The sequence below is a fragment of the Pogoniulus pusillus genome, chromosome 27 (genome assembly GCF_015220805.1).
Source record: "Pogoniulus pusillus isolate bPogPus1 chromosome 27, bPogPus1.pri, whole genome shotgun sequence".
NCBI lineage: Eukaryota > Metazoa > Chordata > Aves > Piciformes > Lybiidae > Pogoniulus > Pogoniulus pusillus.
The window spans coordinates 12544897-12567039 of NC_087290.1; the positions used below are offsets into that span (position 1 = coordinate 12544897).

General features: G+C 53.2%; 1 long non-coding RNA gene across 2 annotated transcripts; it reads left to right on the forward strand.

Annotated features, from left to right (window-relative positions):
* The first annotated feature begins 716 nt into the window (after positions 1–716).
* LOC135187405 (uncharacterized) lies at positions 717–17841 on the forward strand. 2 transcript variants are annotated; one of them, XR_010307333.1, is made up of 5 exons: positions 717–1224; positions 3047–3184; positions 10417–10597; positions 11829–11946; positions 17338–17841. It is a non-coding gene; the product is annotated as an uncharacterized LOC135187405 (long non-coding RNA). The 2 variants fall into 2 exon arrangements; XR_010307334.1 differs by having other exon boundaries at positions 3047–3177.
* Positions 17842–22143: the final 4302 nt, after the last annotated feature.

Here is a 22143-nt window from a genome sequence, read left to right on the forward strand (position 1 = left end):
TTAAGAAAATCATCCAGACTATACTGAGCCTCTGGGAATGGAATGAATGAAGCACAAGATACAAGCAGGTATTTACAGTATCTACAGTTGTGTACAGAAATAGACAAGTTAAAAAGTAATACAGAAACACAGCAGCCCTGCCAGGAGGGGCCCCCAACCACTCTTCCACCTTCTCCTCACCCCACTACCTTACCCCACATCTTGCCTTATATTCAAGGTAAGTTTGGAGGGTCAGCCAGGGGGGGTAGGAAGCAGATGGATTAGTCAGGCAGGTTGGAGACAGAAGTTCATGCAGCCCCAGGAGACAGAGAGCAACTCCCTTATCTGTATTAATGTTCTTATTCTTATACATCTCAGCAAGCCTGTGAGTGGAGTAGACATCCCCACTGTTTTCTTTTCACAGCCTATAATTCTTCTCACCAAAATATTCTAGCCAGCTTCAATCTAGCACACCCTCATTCTGTTTTGGGGAGAAGCAACCAGAGGAAAGAGGACAAAGAACCTGGAGCCACTGAGTCTGAGGCCTCTGGCTTGCCCAGACTTGTTTTTCTGCTGTTTACATGCTGTGGCAAACAAGGTACACACCCTTAGCTTGTGCCTGCCTCCTGCAAGGCCTGTGTTTTTCCCAAATTTGTGTAAAGCAGGCCTATGTCTTTGCCTAATATGGTCAAGCTTGGATAACTGATTGGCTATTCTGTGTCCAAAGGTCTATTACTCTTGGGCTGCATTGATAAAAAGAGCTGAGCAGGTAACACAATGTGCTCTGCCATTGTATTTGTGCTTGCTTACCTGCTGCTGTCGCTCTCTGTTTATGGCAGTGACTCTGCTGTTGCCTTCTGCAGCATTATGCTTAGCTAAGCTGTAAATTAGCTCTCCTGAACCGCCTGCAAGCTCCACTGCCTCAGGTTCAGCAGGAAGAGGCTCCAAATGCCTCCACACAATCAGCCTGCATAGCCAGTGTGACATCCGTGCTGAGACTGTCCATGGCAAGACATCCTGCTTGCACCTGGAAGTCTCCTGCCAAGATGGGAAGGCCTGGAGGTTCACAGATCATCCAGAAGAGCCAGGATAAGGTCAGAGGTCATCTGCCTCCTTCCTCAGCATCCTGTGGCGCCTGGGAAGAATCAGAAGCCTCAGCAGCTGACAAGACAGTAGCAGAATTCCCTGGCAGCATTTGGGTACTGTCTGAAACTGCAGCCAGCCCCACGAGTCAGGAGATATTTTGTGAGTAAATACTTAAAGCCTCTTGTAATTCACTGATTGCCATCTGCCATAAGCAGGAGAGAGTTGCCTTGAGTCCCTCTAGTGGGCCAGCAGTACAATGAACTTCAAGCAGTGTATTGACCTCAGGAACCTTCTCTCCCAGTTCACTTAATGTGGTTATGTTTTGCTAGTTCCTTCTGGATCCCAGGTTATTATCTGTATAGTGTTTCCATGACCATGCAAAGAAACCATTCTTACTAAAGTCAGTGGTCAGGGGGTGGGGGAGGGAGACTCCTGAATATCAAAGTGAATAACCAATATTAATTTGGGGAAAATATCATCTTGCATTAATTAACTGCCCCTCCATTACACTGTCCCACGTCCTCCCTCGGCAGCTGGTGGGTGCCCATCGTGGCTGATTGCCACAGCTCATGTGGCTGGGATGTTGTTCAGCAGTCAGGAGAACCTGCTCCCTGCTTCTGTGCTTGTAGAAGCCCTTCCTTGTGCTAGAACCTTTCCCTGACCAGAGGCAAGGGGACCCCCCTGTGCTGTGCCCCCTTCCTGCTGGAGCTGCCAGCAGTGCACACCCACAGGGCTCTGAGCCAGGGGCTCGGTGTCCCTCCCTGGCAAACACCTGCTTGGTGACTTCTCTGCTACAAACCTGAGCCCTTTGCAGCTCCTGCAGGGCCGTGAGGCCCTTTAGTGCAGTTTTTATTTCCCTCAGACATTGTTTTTGACTCCTTACATGGGCTGTAGAAGGGGAAATGTTCACAACACAAATATTTTTAGTGGTTTTCCTGCATTGCTTTGGACTTGTGAAAACGTGTTTACAGCCAGGACTGAGTAAACACCCTGAAAATAAACAACTGTGAGTATGGCACTGCTGGTGCTAGCACCCAGATTACCATATGCAAAACTCAAAGCTTCTGAAGAGGCTGATTTCATTAGGGAGTTTGGTGCCTGTGAAAGCTGACAGCCCAGAGAGCTGAAATCTGCTGGCTGCAAGCATCCCCAGCTCGCCTGCTGCGTGGAACCCATCTGACCCTGCTGGCAGAGCCTGCCAAGGGTGGTTCATTCTCCTGCAGTTGGACTGCCAGACGTTTCCCTCTCTGCAGAAGCAGTGATGGGAGGTTGCACAAACCAGGCTGCTAGGAGCCAGCCACTCCACTCCACTTCATGTGGGTCTCTGGGTGAAAACAGCTTCAGCCACCAGCACCAGCCTGGGGAGAATACAAAGCCACGATCTGGATGAGAAATCCTTCGTAGCCAATTAGCAGCCTCTTGAGTTGTCAAGCACCCTTCAGCATCCTCTGCACCTGCTCACAGAGGCTGCTGAGCTCAGGAGCCCCGTGAAAAGCTCCCCTCTGTACAGCCACTCGTGGCCCTTTGCTGCAGCCCCTCGAGGTGAAGCTGTGCAGAGCTGGTGCCCTGGGTGTGAACTGGGGCACAGCTCTCCTGCACCTGTGGTGGCTGCCCTGCTGAGTGGCATCTCCACGGGCATCCACAGCAGATGGGGTTATGGGGTCTGAGTTTCCACCATGGAGAAATTGCAGGGGGCAGGTGGGGGGAAGCCAACACAGAGCTAAAAGGAGAAGGATGCCTCCCTCACACCCACTGCAGCCCTCCTTCCCCGAGCCCATGCATTCTTAAAGAGTGATTAATGTGATGGCTGGGAGAGGACATTAAGTGAGACATCCTATTTACAAAGAGCTTCCTGGTGGAGCATTCGGGAGAGCAGGGGCCCGGAGAGAGCTCGCTGAGTGTCGTTGGTAATGCAAAGGGACAACTGTTATTTGTTGTGCCTGCTGAGCTCCATTAAGTCTTTTACTCACCTCGTTCTCAGGACAGTGCTGTTCCACCTGGAGCCAGCCGCCAACCAGCACTCATCTGCAGGTCACTCTTTCATCTTCTGTGCTTGAAAGGAAGCAGAACTCCTCTTGTGGTGCCACTGACCCGGTGTGGACCAGCTTCTCAGTGAGTGGTGAGTGGCAGTGCCCCAGTTTGCACCAGCAGCACCCCCTGTTTGCACAGGTGACACTCCTGGCTTGCTCTGGCAGCAGAACCCTTCCTCACTGCTTACCCTGGGCTCTGCCAGCAGCAGCCCACTTGTGTTGGTGAAAAGGTGTGCCCAGAGACAGGTCCTTTGCAGGAGGCAATCCTCTTCATGCCAAGGCAGCTTTCTGCTGCTGGAGCTTTGCCAGCAGCTCTGCTCAACCACCTAACACTGGAGCTGGTTGTGGTGAGGGGAGCCCCTCCCAGAGCCCGGACTGGGGACCAGCTTATGTGTGCCTCTCCTTGGGTCTCAGATCATAAAATCATAGAATGTCAGGGGCTGGAAGGGACCTTGAAAGCTCATCCAGTTCAACCCCCCTGCTAGAGCAGGATCTCCTGTACCAGACCACACAGGAGCACATCTAGGCAGGCCTTGAGTACCTCCAGAGAGGCAGCCTGTTCCAGGGTTCTGTCACCTCACAGGGAAAAACTCCTCCTCATGTTTAAATGAAACTTCCTATGCCTCAGCTTCCACCCAGTGCCCCTTGTGCTGTCACTGGGCATCACCCAGCAGAGCCTGGCTCCAGCCTCCTGGCACTCACCTTTACATATTGATAACCATTGATGAGGTCTCCTTTCAGTGTCCTCTTCTCCAAGCAGCACAGCCCCAGTTCCGTCAAGCTCTCCTTGTAACAGAGATGTTCCATTCCCTTCAGCATCTTTGTGGCTTTGCACTGGACTCTCTCAAGCAGTTCTATGTCCCTCTTGATCTGGGGGGTCCCAGAACTGGACACAGCACTCCAGGGCAGAGTAGAGAGGCAGGAGAACCTCTCTCCACCTACTAACCACAGCCCTTCTAATACACCCCAGAATGGCACTGGCCCTCCAGGCCAGGAGTGCACACTGCTGGCTCATGGACAACCTCCCACCACCTAGGACCCCCCAGATGCCTTTCCCCTTCGCTGCCTTCCCTTGGCAGCACCGCGGCAGCTGCCTGCTTCCCTCTCTCCCTGCGCCCAGATGAATGTCTGAGCAGCGCTGGGGCTATCAATCTCTCTCGGAGGCTCTGCTGAGAACAAATAGTTAGCAGCAGAACAAGGCATCTGTTTGAAGCTGACAGGGCCCCCGATCTATTTACGAGGCAGGTAAGCGGCGCTCTCCCGAGCCTGCCGGAGGGACTCCTCATCCTCCGCCGGCAGGCTGCGGCATCCCCGCCCCTCTCTCTCCCTTTACAAGGAGAAAGAGTCATTGAGATTAATTGCACAATTGAACAGGCAATATGGTAAACAGCTATTTGGAAATGATTGTTTGTGTTTAATTATGACATACAGGAGAAGTTTAGCAGCCATAAATTTTTCATTGGGTTGTAAATGCAAATGCAGGCACTGAAATACAGCAGGGAAAGGCAGGCAGCAGAAGCCTCCTTTGCCTGGATGCTTGCTTTGCTGTGATGCTCCTGAGCCTCAGGAGCTCGCTGAGCCAGCAGCACCCAGCAGCTGCCTGCTCGTCTTCCTCGGCACAGCTGCTGGTAAAAGTAGCTTGAGATTGGCTTAGAAACCAGAAGTTGCTCATTTCTGCTCAGTCTGTTCTCTGGGGGAAAGTTCTTAAGGCAGAGCAGTGGCTGGAAGGAGCAGCAGGGAGGTGAGGTCCTTCTTGGACCACAGGCCAGGAAGAGAGGGCAGCAGGGGCTGCCCCTGCAGCAGCACAGAAGTTCTTTGTTTTTAGGGAGGTGCCCAGCTGAGCTGCTCTCCCCCCTTCAACTGTTCCTCACCACATCTTTCCTCTCTTTTCCTCCTTATCTCTTTCCTCTCCACTCCCCAGCCCTCCTTCCACACGTTGTGGCCCTTGGCAGTCGCAGAAAGTGAAAGACAACTGCGTAGGGAGAAAAGAAACTTCAGTAGCACGAAAAGAAGTGCCAGGAAAACAACACCAGGAAGGGAGGGTGGTAACAAACAAAGCAAAGTTAATTGAAATGGAATATTTCCATGGGAAAAGGGAGGAATGTCAGGGGAGGTGGAGGCAGAATGTTGTTTTTATCCACTCACTGGCTGGAGGCAAGGAGCTGCATTTCCCAGCTGTTTAACAACTGGCAGGGTAGTGGAAGAGGAGCCTTTCCTGGCTCAGTGTTTCTGAAGCTAATCTCTCATGGGACAAAACATCCCCTGGTGAATTTCGTTCTGCCTTAGGCACAGAAGGAGCTGTTGCAGCACCCTACAATCACACACTCTGCTCCCAGCAAGGCAAGGGCTGGTTTCTTGAGCCACCACAATGCTGCTGGGGTTTGATTCCCACCAGCTGGAGAGATTGGGCCATTTTGGGGGAGATTGGGTCACTTGTGGGGAGAATTTTAATTGCAAAATGCCTTTTTGACCAGACAGACAGAGGGCAGGCTCTGAAGAGAAAAGGAGGATGCTGCTTTCAGCCAGTCCTCTTGGGAAGCCTCCTGCACGTGTTGGTTTCTCTCCTACACTGCAGTGACATTTGTGGGGACAAAAGGCAGGTGGGAGCAGTCACTTCAGCTCACTGTGAGGCTTGGGCAGCTTTTGCCATGGTCACTGTCACAGATTCCACAGCAGATGTCCTGCCTGGTTCCTGTTGCTGGCTCCCTGTCAGCAGGAGTGCTCAGAGCTGGGTTTAATTAGCAGCTGGTAGGTGCTGCTGCAAGGCAGCCTGGCCCAGGAGGAGTTGGGCATTGTTCTCTCTCTTCCTTCTGATAATCATCAAGCTTGGCCCAACCTTTTTGTACAGAACTCTGCTCGTTTGCCACGTGCTGGAAGAGCTCAGGAGCTCTGGCTGCTTTATTGCCACTTTGGTGCTGCTGCCTGGACTGTACCTAACCTTCAGACACGGAGGCACTCAGGCAGCTTTGGGCACAGGGCAGGAGGAGACAGGTGGCTGCCCACGGGTGCTTGTGCTGCTGCAGAGTGTGGCTCCATCCTGTCCCGTGCCCCAGTGCTGCTCCCACAGATGTGTGCATTCCTCTTTGCTCTGATCAATCAGGTGCCAGGTGGAATCTGTGCCCACTGGGGTGCAGCAGCTCCATGCTGACTGGCTGAGGGGACAGTCACAGGTGGGAAGCAGCAATGTGGGGACACCAGCAGAGGTGTGACTGCCTGGCAGCCTCTCCTGCTGGCCCCTGCCTCTGGGCTGTTCCTTGCTGGTTCTCACTTCTCAGCCCTCTCCCAGTGTCCTGTCTGAAGGACACCTTTGAAATGAGGGATGAGCCATAATGAGAAAAGAGATGCAAATTAATCAAAGATGACACCAGGAGTGATGTGAAACATAATTTCTTTGGCATGGTGTTCAGATGGGTGGGGGGGATGTGTATGCAGGCACAGACACACGAGCTGTCACTGCCCATCACTTGCATAGCTCATGAGGGACCTTCCAACTGCACAAACCAACAACCCTTAGACAGGACAGAGGTGTGGGTGACCTTCAGCTCAGGCTCTGGAGCTGGATGCAGAAGGTGTGTTTGTTTGTTTGTTTGTTGTGTCTCAGTTTTCTCTTTTTTTCAGATAAAACAGGTTGTCCATGGCACAGCAATGTGCCCTTGTGGCCAAGAGGGCCAGTGGGATCCTGGGGTGAATTAAGAAGAGTGTGTCCAGTAGGAGGTTCTCCTCCACCTCTACTCTGTCCTGGTGAGGCCTCATCTTGAGTACTGCCTTCAGTTTTGGGGCTCTCCAGTTGAAGAAGGACAGGGATCTGCTGGAGAAGGTCCAACAGAGGGCTATGAGGATGATTAGGGGACTGGAGCACTGCCTGATGAGAAGAGGCTGAGGGACCTGGGGCTGTTTAGATAAGAAAAGACTGAGAAGGGGCTTAAGAAACGTTTATAACTATCTGAGGGCTGGGGGTCAGGAGGGGGGACAGGCTCTGCTCACTTGCTCCCTGGGATAGGACAAGGAGCAATGGATGGAAGCTGCAGCACAGGAGGTTCCACCTCAACACAAGGGGAACTTCTTTCCTGGAAGGGTCCCAGAGCACTGGCACAGGCTGCCCAGAGAGGTTGTGGAGTCTCCTTCTGTGGAGCCTTTCCAGGCCTGTCTGGATGTGTTCCTGTGTGACCTGAGCTAGATTGTGTGATCCTGCTGTGGCAGGGGGGGTGGACTCTATGATCTCTTTAGGTCCCTTCCAACCCCTGACATCCTGTGAGCCTGTGAAGCAGAGGTTCAGTGAGATACCAGCTGTGATTTCAGTTCATTCCCCAGCCGCTCCTCTGCACAGCCATAAAGGAGATCATCAATAAGGGGAAGAGATGCAGAATAGCTAAATAGTGTAAATCCCTGGCAGTTTATTTACACCTGCAATGAGGTGAGCTGGGCAGGACAGGCACTGGGTGCCCAAGGACATGGAATGTGGCAGTGTCCCTTCAGAGGCTGGCAGCAGCAGAGAGTGAGAGCAGTTCTGTGCAGCCACAGGCTGGCTCTGCCAGCTTTCCCTAAGCATACCCTACCATCTGTGGCACAACCAAAGTGGCTTAACACTTTCTTCCCCCCTCCCCCCACCTTTTTCTTGGCTAAAAGCATGCAGTAGGCAGGGTTTAAGCTGTTTAATGAAGCATGGTAATTGAATGGCAGTGGCTGTTCTTTGGAAGTCCTGAAAATAGATGGAAATCTGTTAGGATCAATGTATTGTCTACAGGGAACTAATCTATCTCAGGGAGAAGCTGGTGATTTGTTCTTGTTGTGCTATGAAATCAGAAAATATTGCCATTTATGAAGCACGTTTATGAAGCTCTCTCTGCTTTTAAAGAGCTGGCTTGAGGGCATTGCCTGCCATTCCCATCTATCATCTACCCCACGTGCAGCTGCACTACAAAACCAACCTCAATTAAAAACAGCTTGGAGGAGTAATGTGCTGTGCAGGCTCTGAGGCTGTGGTGGAAGTGGAATGCACCTGTCTAAAGAGGCAAACACAGCTCCGGGCTTGGGCTGAGAGTGGTTTGGTTTGCAGTGCAGCTGTGTTGCCATCAAAGTCTCCCTGGTGAGGGGCTGGCCGTGGAGATCACAGGATCAGAGGGTGTAGGGGTTGGAAGGGACCCAAAGAGACCACCAAGTCCAACCCCCCCTGCCACAGCAGGATCACACAATCTAGCTCAGGTCACACAGGAACACATCCAGACAGGCCTGGAAAGGCTCCACAGAAGGAGACTCCACAACCTCTCTGGGCAGCCTGTGCCAGTGCTCTGGGACCCTTCCAGGAAAGAAGTTCCCCCTTGTGTTGAGGTGGAACCTCCTGTGCTGCAGCTTCCATCCACTGCTCCTTGTGCTATCCCAGGGAGCAGTGAGCAGAGCCTGTCCCCCCCTCCTGACTCCCAGCCCTCAGACAGTTATGAACATTTATTAGATCCCCTCTCAATCTTCTCTTCTCCAGACTGAGCAGCCCCAGGTCCCTCAGCCTCTCCACATCAGGCAGTGCTCCAGTCCCCTAATCATCCTCATAGTCCTCTGCTGAACTCTCTCCTGCAGATCCCTGTCCCTCCTCAACTGGGGAGCCCAAGACTGAAGGCAGTACTCGAGATGAGATGACTGCCAGGAGCCTACAGGATTTGGTCTGCCTAGGGGGGGACAGCAGTGCCTGAGCAGCTAAGGAAGAGGGTTTGTGTTTGAAGCAGCACTCAGGCTCAGTCTGTACCCCAGTATAAAGCCAGTGTTCAGGTCTCAAGGTGGGACAGGACAATGGGAATCTGAAATCCCACAGGAAAGGAAAGAAATGATGGCTCCTGGGAGCCTTCTGCAGCCAGAGGAGGTGTATCCTGGAAACCACTCACCCTTGCCATATGTTATTAAACCCACCCCAAGCCCTTACACATCCACTTGGCTCCTCTGAAGAGCAGAGGACAACGACAGAGCTGCAGTGGGTTAGAGGAGGCTGAGTGAGGCAGTGCCTTTCAGGGCCAGCCTGTGACATGTCACATCCAGCACAGCATTTCACTGTGCAAGCTACTGAAATGGAGGGGATTGAATCTGGTGTGAAGTTTTGATTTGATTGATTGGGTATGCTCAGAGCTACGTCAGGGCAGCCTGAGCCAGAGCATCAGAAAGGCAGGGACTTGACAGGAGCTGCTGGATGGCCAATGTGCTCATAAGTCTTTCCACTCCTTGGCTAAAATAAATACCTCAGGCCTGCCAAAAGCTATTAAAGGGGAAAGGAGTCACCTCCAGGGCACACTAGAAGAGAGCTGCCGTGCAGCAGTGCTCTCAGTGCTGACCCACACTCCTGTCCACGGCATCAGGAAGGACATGAGGGGCAGCAAGCAATGGTCTGAAGCCCCAGGGTCCTCCATGGAGGTGACCTCTTCAGGCTGGGCTGTTCCCACAGGAGCTGCAGCTGATGCAAATTCAGCAAACTGAGCTGGAAAGGAGGAAGCTCTGCAGTTTTGGGCTCTCCCTTCCACACTCAGCAGCCACTGCTGGGAACAGGACAGGAACCACAGGGAAATTCCCCCAACATCAGCCACAAAAGGAATTTAAAGGAATAAAAGGGGGCAACAGCAACTCCCACGGAGAATTCCTCTCACAGAGGATCAGAGCTGCTCATACATGTGTGGAGGTATGAAAAAAACCATACCAGCACTGAGCTGTGGCAATGGCACCTCCTCACAGTGGGACAGGGTCAGTCTGTGTCCACCTGACACCCTCCATGTACCCAGTGGCAACATCTGCCAGGGAATGACTTCTTGGTCCAGCACCAGGAGCCTTGTGAGATCAAACAGCTTCCAGCAGCCTTCATCCCTCAGTGACAGGGGAAGGGAAAAGGCTCCTTTTCAGACAACCTGAAGAGCAGGAATTAAGCAGGAGTGTGTGCCTATGCTGAGACTAAATCTGAAGTAACTATAAATACCTACAGGTCCTCAGACACGGATGTGAGGCTCCCTGAATGTCTCTAACAAGCAAAGGAGTTGGAAAAGGTCCTCTTTTTTTCTTTCCTCTCTCCCTTTCAAGTTCTTTCCCCATATCAAATCAAGGAGAATTGAGAATGAACCCCTAAACCTCTAATCTCTGCTTGTGAATCTGGGATCTTCATGTCTGAAAAGTTCAGCTGCTTCCAGTTCCTGAGCTGGCTGCCAGCGTAACTAAAAGCTGTAGATTAAAGTCTGAAATACAAAGTTAAGCTGCACATGAGGAACAAACTTTCTTTTACAGTGATTTTCCAGGGGAAAAAAAAAAAAAAAGCATTGCTCTTGCATTTCTCACCCTGCCCTCTGCCTTCTTGCAGCCTGGAGGAGTGTGAGCAGCGTGGCCCTGGCTCAGCGATGCCAGCAGCAGCTCCCCTGTGCCAGGAGCCTCACCCGCGCACCCCAGGGACTGCTTCACCTCCTCACAGCCCACAGATCCTGTGCCTGAAGTGTGATGGAGACCACAGCTCCTCCTCCACCTGGGGTCAAGGCTGGTTCCAGGTGAGAAACTGCTTAGCCCAAGCATGGAGCTGTGCTCTGCACCCTCAGCTCCACACAGCCAGGATGTGGTCACCATTGGTCAGTGCTGGGACCAGCAGGGCAGCCCCTCCTGAGCACAGGCAAGCCCTCCTGGCCTTGCTGCCCAAAGGTGAGCCAGCAGAACCCAGATTACTCAGTTCTTAGGAAGGGATGAATCCCTACAGCCAAAAAAGGGCCAGGAGCTGCTGGGGTTTTCCCCCTCTCCAGAGGGCTGCAGCCAAGGGTGTCTGGGCAAAGAGAAGTTTTCCTTCCAGACCTAGAAGCTCACCTGCATTTTGGTAACTCCTAGAGCTGCCCAGGAAGAAAAAAGCTGCAAACTAAAGATTGTGAGAAAAATGCTCAACTATCTGTAATTGTCAGTGCCAGCCAGCAAAGCAGAAATGGCTTTTTATAGAGCTGTGCAGGTCCTGCAGTAATAAATCAGTGCTGCAGCCGGGGCCGGGGCTGTGGTGACCTCTCACCAGCAGCAAATGACAAAGGGACTTCGGGAGAGGAGGAACACAGAAGGTGAGGGATGTGTAAACATCGGGAGAGGGCTGGAGGGAGCAGCAGGACTGCTGAGGGTCGGAGCATCCCCACGCAGAGAGTGTGGGGTGGGAGGCAGCCCCTGGGCATGGGGCTGGCAAGTCTGGGGCAGGGTAAACTGAAAGCCGTTTGTAGGAACAAGAGGGCTGAAAAACTTCGTGTGGCCAAGTCTGAAAGGGGTTTGGTGCTGGTGTGGCTGGCAGGGGTGGGAGCTCTTGGTGCTTTTTTTGGTCCAGAGGGGGTTGCCTCTGCTTTGGGTTAGGTTACAGTGAAGGTTCGGGTTGGGGGTTACAAGAGAAAGGCTGAAAAGCTTCTGCTTTACAAATGCTGTAAGCACTCCTGTCCTGGTTGAGAGGTGATGGTGAAGTGTCTCAGCTTAGGAAGAGGGTCAGGGAGCCACAGTAGGGTTTAGCAGTCCCAAGACCTCTGTTAGAAATGGCTTTTGTGGTTTCTGGCACCAGGCAGCTTTCAGCAGAGGGTACAACTCCTATTGCTGATGAGCAAATTGCATTCGTCCTGCATGCTTCAAACCTGCTCAGAGAATGCCCCCGGTGGCTTAAAAGCCCTTATCTACACGAGGGGGTCGGGGTGGGGTTTTCCCCTCCTTCCCCTGCTCGTTCTCAAACGTGTTTGCCTTAGCACTGATGACTTTAATTTCCCCGGGCAGGCGTTCGTTACACTGCACCGCTCCCATCCTCATGGAATTAGCTGCTTTCTGCAGCAATTAACAGGAGATTGCTTCTGAAGGAGCTCTGCACCTCTGGTCAGGCAAGAGGGCATCCAGGGTGAGTGCTTCACATAGCAGGAGCTAAATCACTGAGGGATCGGAGCCTTTTCCTGCCGTGTCTGCTCCTCAGCACTGGTGCTGCCACTGCACATGCTGGGCAGCTGCTGCGGCTGCCCTTGGCTCACAGATTTACCCTCACATGCATCCCACCCCCACTGCTCACGGATGTGCCCACCCTGGCAGCTCCTGCCACACCTCTCTGCACTCTTGTGGGTCCCCGAGCTGTCACTGGGCTCCTGTGGGCCTCCAAGCTGGCATGGAGCTCTCTCTGCACCCTCATGGGGCCCTGAATTGTCATGGGGCTCTCTCTGCACCCTTGAAGCTGTCGTGGAGCTTTCTCTGCACCCTCATAGGTCCCCCAACTGTCAAAAAGCTCTTTCTGCACCCTTGTGGGTACCCAGCCTGTCATAGAATCATAGAATCAACCAGGTTGGAAGAGACCTCCAAGATCATCCAGTCATGGGGCTCTCTCTGCATCCTTGTGGGTCCCTGAGCTGTCACAAGGCTCTCTCTGCACCCTCACAAGTCCCCAGTCTGCCATGGGGCTCTCTCTGCATCCTTGTGGGTCCCTGAGCTGTGACAAAGCTCGCTCTCTCTGCACCCTCACAAGTGCCCAAGCTGGCCAACCTCCTGTCCCCACACCTCTGTTTGCCCACTGACTGCTCTGGATGAGGGGACAAAGGGCACAAGGGGGCCACAGCTGCCTCACCCCAGTGCTGCAGCCACAGCTCTCCAGACCCCAGCCATCACCATTTTGTCCCCCAGCAGCCATCCCCTTGTCCTCACCATGGTGGCAGTGACAGAGTCATCTCTATGTGACACTTGAGCTCCCCTACTCAGAGCCACTTACCCCAGCACAGGCTGGCAGTGCCCGGGCTGGCGCCAGCCATCCTGCCCAAACAGCTGTGTGCTGAGTCACTGCTGCTGTGTAAATGCCACCCTAAAGAGATGTGACATTTTCTGGGCCATTCTTCTGTACTAATAAGATTCCAAGTGCAGGGTGACCTTTTCACAAAGGATTTGTAAATGCCAAAAAGCTGCATAAAAATCTCTCTTAACTGGGCAGACAGAGGTGGCATCGCTCTACATTCCCTCCTTAAATGCTGTTTTCCTGCCTTCCCCCTTTGGGTTCTGTCTTCCCTTGGCACTCAATGGCCCTGATGAATTCTGGACCTTCAGGAAAGGCCACCAAAGAGAGCAATCCAGCAGGGAAACCACCTCCTGCCCACTCCTGGGCCATTGTGGAGCTGAATGAATCAAAACAAACCAAGTAGGGGTACCTCGGCTGGGAGCTGGGAGCCTGGCCAGCCCCAGTGCATCTCCTGGGCCATGGGCATCACTCAGTCATAGAATCAGCTCTTCTCCTGCTGAGGTGATGAAGCCAGCTGTTTCCAGATGTGCTCTGAAGCAGGGACCTGCTTTTCATCCCAACTCTGCCCTGCAGAAGGGGGAAGCATGAAGCTGTGCTTCCAACCCAGACCCATGATGGGATGGAGCTGTGCCTCTGGAGCCTGGGCTGCTCCCCTGCCTGTGGTGGCATGGAAGGGCTCAGCACACCTTTGGGCACATTGCTCTTCCACGAAGGAAGCCAAGGCTCTTAGAGTCATAGAATCAACCAGGTCGGAAGAGACCTCCAAGCTCATCCAGGCCAACCTAGCATCCAGCCCTAGCCAGTCAACCAGACCATGGCACTAAGTGCCCCAGCCAGGCTTGGCTTCAACACCTCCAGGGACGGTGACTCCACCACCTCCCTGGGCAGCCCATTCCAATGCCAATCACTCTCTCTGCCAACAACTTCCTCCTAATATCCAGCCTAGACCTCCCCTGGCACAACTTGAGGCTGTGTCCCCTTGTTCTGTTGCTGGTTGCCCGGCAGAAGAGACCAACCCCACCTGGCTACAGCCTCCCTTCAGGTAGTTGTAGACAGCAGTGAGGTCTGCCCTGAGCCTCCTCTTCTGCAGGCTGCACACCCCCAGCTCCCTCAGCCTCTCCTCACAGGGCTGTGCTCCAGGCCCCTCCCCAGCTTCGTTGCCCTTCTCTGGATATGTTCCAGCACCTCAACATCTCCCTTGAATTGAGGAGCCCAGAACTGGACACAGCACTCAAGGTGTGACCTGAGCAGTGCTGAGTCCAGGGGCAGAATGTCCTCCCTGGTCCTGCTGGCCACACTGTTCCTGATCCAGGCCAGGATGCCATTTGCCTTTTTGGCCACCTGGGCACACTGCTGGCTCATCTTCAGCTACTCTCTACCAGCATCCCCAGGTCCCTCTCTTTCTGGCTGCTCTCAGCCACTCTGTCCCCAGCCTGTAGTGCTGCTTGGGGTTGTTGTGGCCGAAGTACAGAACCCTGCACTTGGCCTTGTTCAATTTCATCCCATTGGGCTCTGCCCACCCAGGCTATCTAGGTCCCTCTGCAGAGCTCTCCTACCCTCCAACAGATGAACTCCTGCTCCTAGCTTGGTGTCATCTGCAAACTTACTGATGATGGACTCAATCCTCTTGTCCAGATCATCAACAACGATATTGAACAAGATACTGCCACTGCCTGGCACCTGCTGCCCCAGGCCCTCTGTGTGCTTAGGACTGTGTCATTCAGCCCTGCAGGAGGGAGGCTGGCTGGGGGAGTTTGGCCTCTGTCCATCATGTTTGTGAGTGACAGCAGGAGCTGGCCAGGGTAAACTCATTAACAAGAGGCAGTGGCCAGGCCGTGCCACGGCCTCCTCCTCCTCCCCACCAGGTGACCCTCACCAACAGGGATGGCTACAACCACCTCAGTCGACACATGTGAAAGCAGCCTCCCCTGCCTTTTTGTTTCAACTATGTGGTCACCTTCTCTGTCCTTAGACCTGTGGCTGCATTTCTCAGTTCATCAGGAGTTCAGCTCCAGCACCATTTAATTCTCTCTCTCTTTTGCCATACCCAGAGTCTTCACTTGATGCTGGCAGGGGCTCCACGTGGTACTGGCATGGGCTCAAGCTTCTCATGAGCTATGGCTAAAAAAAAATAAGAAGAAAAATTGAGGCTGGATCTGGCCCAAATTCAAGTTTCATAGTTTAATGTCTTATCACCTCAGAATATCACCTCCTTTTCATTTTCTGAGTGACTCTTGTGCCCAGACCACCAAATGCTAGTACACTCCCCAGGATTCCCACCCTGATTCCTCCCAAGTTTTCTCCCCTTGTCACTTCATTTCAGTGAGGGAGTAGATGAGCAGAAGGAGCAGAAGCAACAACCCATAGGTTGGCAGGTAATGTGTCACCTCAGATCATGGGGATGTAACAGAGGCCAGGAAAAAACCCTCCATGGTTGAGTAGGGCTCACCAGGTACAGAGGAAAGCCAGCAAGAAATTCTCTCTAATGTACTGATAAAACATCTGGAGTCTGGCCAGATGTTTGCATTTTCCCCTTGTCTGAGTTGTAGCAGGTTCTCCAGTCGAGGCCACTGAAATGTGAGCAGCTGCCTGCTTGGTGGCCTCGGCAGGTAATGATGCTTGGCAGGTTGAGAGTGCTGCACTTTGGCCACAACAACCCCATGCAGAGATACAGGCTGGGGTTGGAGTGGCTGGAGAGCAGCCAGACAGAGAGGGATCTGGGGGTGCTGATTGATACCTGCCTGAACATGAGCCAGCAGTGTGCCCAGGTGGCCAAGAGAGCCAGTGGCATCCTGGCCTGCATCAGGAATGGTGTGGTCAGCAGGAGCAGGGAGGTCATTCTGCCCCTGTACTCTGCACTGGTTAGACCTCACCTTGAGTACTGTGTTCAGTTCTGGGCCCCCCAGTTTAGGAGGGACATTGAGATGCTTGAGCGTGTCCAGAGAAGGGCGATGAGGCTGGGGAGAGGCCTTGAGCACAGCCCTATGAGGAGAGGCTGAGGGAGCTGGGATTGGTTAGCCTGGAGAGGAGGAGGCTCAGGGGAGACCTTATTGCTGTCTACAACTACCTGAAGGGTGGTTGTGGCCAGGGGGAGGTTGCTCTCTTCTCTCAGGTGGCCAGCACCAGAACAAGAAGACAGCCTCAGGCTGTGCCAGGGGAAATTTAGGCTGGAGGTGAGGAGAAAGTTCTTCACTGAGAGAGTCATTGGACACTGGAATGGGCTGCCCGGGGAGGTGGTGGAGTCGCCGTCCCTGGAGCTGTTCAAGGCAGGACTGGACGTGGCACTTGGTGCCATGGTCTGGCCTTGAGCTCTGTGGTGAAGGCTTGGACTTGATGATCTGTGAGGTCTCTTCCAATCCTAATAATACTGTGATACTGTAAAGGAAACTCTAGGCGGTGCTGGCACAGGTTAGTTGCTCAGCTGTCAGCCAGGCAAGTGTCTCTACGGGTTGCTTTTCAAAGGTGTCAAGAGCATATTCAACCCCACGGAGGTCCAGCAGCAGCAGGGCTCCTACAGGCACCACTTGGCTGTGCTCCACAGGGACCTATGGCTTCAGCAAAGCCAGCTGGGCAGCAGCGAAACATCTGCTGGGCTGGGGGACACTGGGGTTGTGCTCTCAGCTGACCTTACCTGCCTCAGGCAAGCCTGGTGATGTCTCCAGTCCGGAGCTCACAGCTGCAAAGCAGGGTCTGTGGCGTGGTCTGGTCTCCCCGGAGCTGTTTGCAGCTATCTCCAAATAGGCATCGGCTGCTGGGGGCTCGCTGCAGGGAGAAGAGAAGCAGAGCAGCTGCCACTGCTGGGCAAAAGGTTCACTTGGCTGTGCCAGCAGCAGGAACAGGAGGAGAGAGGACAGTGGACAGGCACCACGGTTTCAAAACACAAGCAGCTCCAGTGTTCCAGTCCCCTAATCATCCTTGTAGCCCTCTGCTGGACCCTCTCCAGCAGATCCCTGTCCCTCTTCAACTGAGGAGCCCAAAACTGAAGGCAGTACTCAAGATGAGGTCTCACCAGGGCAGAGTAGAGGTGGAGGAGGACCTCCCTTGATCTGGGGTACACACTCTTCCTAATACACCCCAGGATCCCATTGGCCCTCGAGGGCACATTGCTGCGCCATGAATGTTCTCCACCAGCACTCCCAGGTCGCTCTCCACAGGGCTGCTCTCCAGCAGTCACCTCCCAGCCTGTACTGCTGCAGTTCATTCTTCCTCCCTGCAGCAGGACCAAGCCTCTCCCATGGCAGCTGCTCCTGTGCTGCTATTCCATGAACTTCTCCATCACAGTCTGGGTTTCCCCCAGCAGCATAAGGCTGCTCCTTGTTCAGCTTTCACTAACGAGAGTAATTGGTCCCTGTCCTCTTTATGATGTCCCTCTAAGTATTTGTAAAGAGCTATCATGGCTCCCTCCAGGCCTCTTCTCTCTTCACTTAGAGATTCCCAATTCATTTTAATTTGTCCTCCCTGGCCCTCCCTCCCACTCCCCCTTTATCCATCAACTAACTGAGCCTCATTACTTTGCAGACACAGACACATTAGGATGAGAACACTGAGGAGGGGACAGCGAATGCACTGGAAAAGGAGCTTCGAATGCCCGGCTGGCACCAAGCTTTCACCGGGGGCTTCAGTGCAGCTCAGGTGGAGCAGCTGAGATCTGGGTGCAGGAGCTCTGCAGCAGTGGCCACATCTTGATCTGACCCCTTCCCTGCCAGCAGCTGCAGCCACACCAGGTACGCTGGGCACCTCTGGGTGTCACTGCACAGCCACACCGGGCACCTCTGGGTGTCACTACACAGCCACACCGGGCACGCTGGGCACCTCTGGGTATCACTGCACAGCCACACCGGGCACGCTGGGCACCTCTGGGTGTCACTACACAGCCACACCGGGCACGCTGGGCACCTCTGGGTATCACTGCACAGCCACACCGGGCACCTCTGGGTGTCACTACACAGCCACACCAGGTATGCTGGGCACCTCTGGGTATCACTGCACAGCCACACCGGGCACGCTGGGCACCTCTGGGTGTCACTGCACGGCCACACCGGGCACCTCTGGGTGTCACTGTGCCACTCCAGGACACACAGCATCCAGGGAGACACAGAGCTGTGGTCAGAGGCTCCGAGTTCCCTCTGCAACATGAAGCCAGGGGTTACTTTGGATTTAGAAAGTGAGAAGTGCCAAGCTTCATTTCCATCCTGGCACCCACTGTTAACTACCTTCTGCCCCCCACACCCCCTTTTTCTTTAGCAGCCACTCTCAGCGTTCTGTTTCTTCACTTAGAGCTGATAATAAGCTGTCGGTCTCTGTAACCATTCTGCTGACACAAATCATGATGGATATGAAAAGCAATAAAAAGCAAATCTAATGAGACACTGCTCAGAATGAGACCCAAAAAAGAAAGAAAGGCGGGGGGGGGAAACCTCACCACATTCTTTCATCATCAATGTGCAAAGCCAAGTGGAATAAATTTGCTCGGAGGAGGCCTCCTTTCTATTGAAATGTAAACTACACTGGGATGGTTTAAATGCCTCGGCAAACCATGGGGGCCTGATCAAGTGTTAGCCTTGGAAGCTAAGCCCCAGACTCAGTTCCAATCCCCAACACTGCGAAGAGGCTGAAGGGTTGTGGCTGCCTCCTCCCTAGGCATGGTCAAGACCAGGTTGGGTGAGGTCTTGAGCAGCTGAGAGGTGTCCCTGCCCATGGTGGGGAGGTTGGAGCAGATGAGCTATGAGGTCCCACCCAACCTGAGCCATCCTGTGGTTCTGTGCCAGGCAGAAAGCTGCAAGTACAATGAAGGCACTCAAGTCTTTCATCACTCCTTTGCTCTGGAAGATCATTGGTTGTGAAAAGAAACCAATGAATGATACAGACTTCATCACAACCACTTATCTAATTTCTCTAATACTCCAATAAGCCTGAAAACACCACACAAGGACTCAGGAAATTGCCAGCATCATCAGAACTGATGGTGAAAAGAAGTCTAATCCTGACCTGCTGCTTTTATAAATAAGAATATCTTGGCATAAAATCGGTGAGAGATCATGAGCAGCTCAGGAGGTTTGGTCCTGAGCTGCTTGGGAGGTTTGGTCTTTTGCCCTTCCTCTGAAAAACAAAGGGACAAACAAATGAAAAAGCTTTCCAAGCACAAGCAAAGCAAGAGGAGGGTGAGGAAACATCACTGTCCTCTGCACATGACCCCAGGCAGGTCCTGAAACCCTCAGATCTGCCAAATGGGAAGCTCAGCCCTTTCCCTCCCTCAGTAGAAGTGCAGGAGGACATCCTGGTGGCATTTGGCACTCTGGGGGGCACACAGCATCCCAGGGCCACCATCCCACCAGCTTCAGCACCCAAAGCTGTGCCAGGATGAGAAGCTGAGGGATTCTTGAGGGAGGCATCAGGCAGCAGCTCTCATGCTTCCTCAAGGTACCGCTCACAAGAAAGTGCAGCCACTCCCAATGCTGTCCACTGAGCTCAGCCTCAACCTTGGTTCCTCTTCTCACTGCCACACGATGGTTGCCTTCATGCCATGTCCAGTACAGGCCTTCTCTGGCCTTCCAGGAGTAAGAAAAGAGCTGGGAGAGGTCATCATATCTTGGTCCCCTCACACTGCTACAGCTCTGTGTGATGGAGTCACCAACCCTGGAGATGTTTAAGAGGAGTCTGGATGAGGCACTTAGTGCCATGGGTTAGTTAATTAGAAGGTGTTAGGTGACAGGTAGGACTCACTGATCCTAGAGGTCGTTTCCAACCTGGTTAATTCTGTGCTTCTGATTCTGTGCTTCAAAGAAGTGGCAGCACCCACTGAAGTCCTCGGCCCCAGTGGCTTTCCCTGGGCTGCAATCCCCACCACAGGCACTGCAGCAGACCTGGCACTGAAACATCCCCAGACAGACAGACCGACCCAGCCGGTACAAGCTGGGTTTCACCCTGCTGAACTCACCAGAACCTGCTGCTTATCTCTGCAGAAGCAGCTTCTAAGCAATGAGTTTTTTTCTCTCCTCCCCTCCTCCCCCCCAGCAGTCATATTTTCCACATTTGGCTTCAAAGCTGCATCTCTAATTGCACCCACGGCAGAGTGCAGCATAATGGCTGTTCCAGCACCCAGCTCTGCTGAGCCCAGCCTCATGCTGCAGAGCAATATTCCAAATGCTGTGACTCTGAAGTGAGCTCTATAAATGGGGAAGAGTTATGAAATTTAGAGTGCTAATGCCAATCTTGCAGAACAGAGAGGCAATTAGACAGCTCGAGGGTGCCTAAAAGTAAATCAAGATGCCAAACTCTCTGCTCTCTGCTTCTTCCCCCTCACCTCAGCAGAACTCCAAGGAGTTTCAGCATATTTGTCACCCCTTTGGATGGGCTGGGGAAGATGGGACTTGGCCCCTGCCCTGCCCTTTCCCATCTCTGTCTGCTCTGCTGTCCACGTCCTGTTTATAGTGAGGCTGTATTTGTGCCACCCCTCTCTGCTGCACACTGTTGAGGATCAGGGTGGCCAACTACCAAGGGCAGTTCTGCACAGGAGATGGCTCTGGGTTAACTCCTAGATGTGGCTTTGGCTCGTGGGAAGGGCTGGAGTTGAGCAGAGGAGCCTCTTGCAGCAGCCCTCTGGCCTCAGCTCCAGCTGCTGCTGGCTTCTTCTCCCCTTTGCAGAGCTCACAAGCCCAAACACTTGCAGTGGACACGAGTTCCTAACACCTTGCTCTCAGCCTGAGAGGTCTCCTCTAGCACCACCTGGGCTGCTGGCACATGAGGGGACCAGAACAACCTCCAGCCCCATATGTTCACCTTTACACCAGGGAAAGCTCAGGCACTGCTCCACCTTCCCCACCTCCACTGTCTTCTGCTAAGTGCACATTTCAGTGAGGCAGCTCCTCCTCTCTGTCACAAATGTGAGATCAGCTTAAAATCCTAAGGCTTCACCACAGAAATTCACTCGAGGGTCTTTGTTTACTTTCTGGATAGAGATTTCAAAACCTACTCAGATCTCATCCCCACCTTCTTCATGCACTGATAAAACCATTAAGGAAAAGCAAACAGACTCCCAGTCCAGAGCCTTCAGAAAGTAAGGCATTAATAAGCATCAGATGGTGCAGAAACCTGCCATGAGATTTTGGATAAATGGTGTGAAGAAGGTGAGACTGTGAACGTCTGTTCCTTGTGCTCAGTACAACAGGAAAGGGGCACCCACTGAAATCCTCAGGCACAGGGTAATTAAACTGTGAGCCAGCAGAATAAGTGGGTTCAAAGAGGGAGTCAGCTCATTCAGAAGAGAAACCTCTCCGTGGCTATTAAGTCCCTTGGTCCCAGTGCAACTTCTGGCTCAGGAAGTCTCTAATCCGCTAATTACTAGAAACTGGGAGGCTGATTTGCAGGCATGGCTCAGTTGGCATTTCCCCAGTTTCTGCTGGAGACAGGGTGCTGGTGAGATGATTTCAGATGCTCCAATGTACCTAGGCTCTCGTTTGGAGCTTTTAAAATGATCTTACCTGAATCTTTGTAGTGCTCACAGCCTCCAGCATCCTCCACCCCTGCAGCAGCATTCACAATGAACTGAGGACCCTAAGCACAGCAGGCAGTGAAGACCTCAAAGGTCTGCTCAGGGGTGTTCAGCCACCAAAGGTTACAGAGCAGTTATTGTCACTGGAAACCACAGCAGCAGGGGGAGCATGAGTGTGGGGAGCATGGGGAGTGTGGTAAGCATCATGAGTGTGCTGAGCATTGGGAGTGTGGTGAGCATGAGTGTGGGGAGCATGTGGAGTGTGGTGAGCATCATGAGTGTGCTGAGCATGAGTGTGGGGAGCATGTGGAGTGTGGTGAGCATCATGAGTGCGCTGAGCATTGGGAGCATGGGAAGTGTGAGCATGAGTGTGGGGAGCATGGGGAGTGTGGGGAGCATGGGGAGTGTGGGGAGCATGGGGAGTGTGGGGAGCATGGGGAGCATCATGAGTGTGGGGAGCATGGGGAGTGTGGTGAGCATCATGAGTGTGGGGCGCATTGGGAGCATGGGAAGTGTGAGCATGAGTGTGGTGAGCATCATGAGTGTGGGGCGCATTGGGAGCATGGGAAGTGTGAGCATGAGTGTGGTGAACATCATGAGTGTGCTGAGCATTGGGAGCATGGGAAGTGTGGTGATCATGAGCGTGGGGAGCATCATGAGTGTGCTGAGCACCATGAGTGTGGTGAGCGTGGGGAGTATGGTAAGCATGGAGTGTGGTGAGCATAGGGAGTGTAGCAAGCATGGGGAATGTGGTGAGCATGGGGGAGCAATGCACAGAGGACAGCTCACAACTATCATCAGCCCCATAACAGGAGCACAACAGCCTGCATGTC